The 3610-nt window shown below is 39.8% G+C and overlaps 1 pseudogene; it reads left to right on the plus strand.

The window, feature by feature from the left end:
• Nucleotides 1–2927: 2927 nt before the first annotated feature.
• On the plus strand, nt 2928–3018 carry LOC127742443 (uncharacterized; annotated as a pseudogene).
• Nucleotides 3019–3610: the final 592 nt, after the last annotated feature.

Below are 3610 nucleotides of genomic sequence, written 5' to 3' on the forward strand. Positions count from 1 at the left end.
AGTCCCCAGTTAGAGGTGTCCAGAGCTCTTAAGCACACTCTTTTTGCTTTGGATCATGACTTTAACCACTCAGTCTCAAGCTTTTCACTTGGACCTGCATGCCACAAGCATATGGTTAGGGATAGCTTGATTTAGCCGCTTAGGCCTGGATTTTATTTCCTTGGGCCCTCCTATCCATTGATGCTCAAACCCTTGGATCCTTTTTACCCTTGCCTTTTGGTTTTAAGGGCTATTGGCTTTTTCTGCTTGCTTTTTTTTCTTTTTCTTTCTAATAAATTTTTTTTCGCCACTTTTGTTTTTCACTGCTTTTTCTTGCTTCAAGAATCATTTTCATGATTTTTCAGATCATCAATAACATTTCTCTTTGTTCATCATTCTTTCAAGAGCCAACAATTTTAACATTCATAAACAACAAGATAAAAAATACGCACTGTTCAAGCATTCATTCAGAAAATAAAAAGTATTTTCACCACATCAATATAATTAAACTAAATTCAAGGATAATTTTAAAATTCATGTACTTCTTGTTCTTTTGAATTAGAAACATTTTTTTCATTTAAGAAAGGTGAAGGATTCATGGAATTATTCATAACTTTAAGACATAGTTACTAAATACTACTGATCATGAAGTAGAGACACAAAACATAAATAAACATGAAGCATAAAAATTGAAAAACAGAGAAATAAGAACAAGGAATGAGTCCACCTTAGTGAGGGTGGTGCCTTCTTGAAGAACCAATGGTGCTCTTTGAGCTCCTCTATGTCTCTTCCTTGCTTCTGTTGCATGATCCTTAGTGATTTTGGTGTTCCTACCCTTAGTTGCTTCCAATAATTATGTGGAGGAACATGTATCCCCTGAAGTATCTCAGGGATTTCTTGATGAGGGAATTTCTCATGCTCTCTTGATGTGCAGTCAAATGCTCTTCTACTGAGTTCTCTTTCTTTTCTCTTTTTTTTGAGGTTTCTCTGGCCTTAGGTACCATCAATGGTTATGGAATAACAAAAAAACTATGCTTTTACCACACCAAACTTAGAATGTTGCTCGCCCTTGAGCAAAAGAAGAAAGAATAGAAGAAGGAGAAGAAGATATGGGGGAGAGGAAGAGATGTTTGTGTTTTGGCCATATAGGGTGGGTTTGGGTGGGAGGGATGGATGGATGTGAGTGGTGAAGAGATGATAGGGAAGAGGGATTAAGGTGATTGGTGAAGAAGGGAGAAGGTGAGTTGAGGTAGGTGGGGATCCTGTGGGGTCCACAGATCCTGAGATGATCCTGTGGGGTCCACAAATCCTGAGGTGTCAAGGATTTACATCCCTGCACCAATTAGGCATGTAAAACGCCTTTGCATACAATTCTGGCGTTTAAACGCCTAGGTGATGCATGTTCTTGGCATTCAACGCCCATGTGCAGCATGTTTCTAGCGTTGAACGCCAGTTCCATGCTTGTTTCTGGCGTTCAGCGCCAGCTCTATGCTCTGTTCTGGCGTTGAACGCAAGCCAGATGCTCCTTACTGGCGTTTAAACGCCAGTAAGTCCTTCCTCCAAGGTGTGATTTTTCTTCTGCTATTTTTAATTCTGTTTTTAATTTTAGTATTTTTTTCGTGACTCCACATGATCATGAACCTAATGAAACATAAAAAAAGAAAAATAAAATTAGATAAATAAAAATTGGGTTGCCTCCCAATAAGCGCTTCTTTAATGTCAATAGCTTGACAGTGAGCTCTCATGGAGCTTCACAGATGTTCAGAGCATTGTTGGGACCTCCCAACACCAAACTTAGAGTTTGAATGTGGGGGTTCAACACCAAACTTTGTGGCCTCCCAACACCAAACTTAGAGTTTGATTGTGGGGGCTTTGTTTGACTCTGTACTGAGAGAAGCTTTTCATGCTTCCTCTCATTACCAAATAACTTGGCATTTAGCTTCATGATGGCTCCTAGATATTGAGCAACTTGCTCTTCAGTTACATCGTCATCCTCTTCAGAGGAAGAATAATCTTCAGAGCTCATGAATGGCAGATGGAGATTTAATGGAATCTCTATGGTCTCTATATGAGCCTCAGATTCCTTCAGGTCCTCAATAGGGAACTCCTTCTTGTTTGAGAGACGTCCCAGGAGGTCTTCCTCACTAGGATTTTCATCCTTCTCCTCCCTTATGCATTCGGCTATATTGATTACATCAATGGCCTTGCACTCTCCTTTTGGATTCTCTTCTGTATTGCTTGGGAGAATACTGGGAGGAGTTTCAATGACTTTCTTACTCAGCTGGCCCACTTGTGCCTCCAAATTTCTGATGGAGGACCTTGTTTCACTCATAAAACTTAAAGTGGCTTTAGACATATCAGAGACTAAGTTTGCTAAATTAGAAGGGCTCTGCTCAGAATTCTCTGTCTGTTGCTGAGAAGATGATGGAAAAGGCTTGTTATTGCTGAGCTTGTTTCTTCCACCATTATTAAAGCCTTGTTGAGGCTTTTTTTGATCCTTCCATGAGAAATTTGGATGATTTCTCCATGATGAATTATAGGTGTTTCCATAAGGTTCACCCATGTAATTTACCTCTGCTATTGCAGGGTTCTCAGGATCATAAGCTTCATCAGAGGCTGCCTCTTTTGTACTGTTGGATGCATTTTGCCATCCATTCAGACTTTGAGAAATCATGTTGACTTGCTGAGTCAACACTTTGTTCTAAGCCAATATGACATTCAGAGCATCAATTTCAAGAACTCCCTTCCTTTGAGGCGTCCCACTATTCACGGAATTCCTTTCAGAAGTGTACATGAATTGGTTATTTGCAACCATGTCAATAAGTTCTTGAGCTTCTGCAGGCGTTTTCTTTAGGTGAATGGATCCACCTACAGAATGATCCAATGACATTTTGGAAAACTCAGATAGACCATAATAGAATATATTTAATATGGTCCATTCTGAAAACATGTCAGAAGGACACCTTTTGGTCAGCTGCTTGTATCTTTCCCAAGCTTCATAGAGGGATTCACCATCTTTTTGTTTGAATTTCTGAACATCTAACCTAAGCTTGCTCAGCTTTTGAGGAGGAAAGAATTTAGCCAAGAAGGCCGTGACCAACTTATCCCATGAGTCCAGGCTATCCTTAGGTTGTGAATCCAACCATGTTCTAGCTCTGTCTCTTACAGCAAAAGGGAAAAGTATGAGCCTGTAGACTTCAGGATCTACTCCATTCGTCTTTACAGTCTCACAGATCTGCAAGAACTCAGTTAAAAACTGATAGGGATCTTCTGATGGAAGTCCATGAAACCTGCAGTTTTGTTGCATTAGAGCAACTAGTTGAGGTTTCAGCTCAAAGTTATTTGTCCCAATGGTGGGAATTGAGATGCTTCTTCCATCAAACTTGGAAGTAGGTGTAGTATAATCACCAAGCATCCTCCTTGCGTTATTGTTGTTGGGTTCGACTGCCATCTCCTTCTCTTGTTCGAAAATTTCAGAAAGGTTGTCTCTGGATTGTTGTAATTTAGCTTCTCTTAATTTCCTCTTCAGAGTCCTTTCAGGTTCAGGATAAGTTTCAACAAGAATGTCTTTTTCCTTGTTCCTGCTCATATAGGGAAGAAGAGAACAAGAAAAGAAAGAGGAATCCTCTAT

This window comes from Arachis duranensis, chromosome 1 (assembly GCF_000817695.3).
Source record: "Arachis duranensis cultivar V14167 chromosome 1, aradu.V14167.gnm2.J7QH, whole genome shotgun sequence".
In the NCBI taxonomy this organism is placed as follows: Eukaryota; Viridiplantae; Streptophyta; class Magnoliopsida; order Fabales; family Fabaceae; genus Arachis; species Arachis duranensis.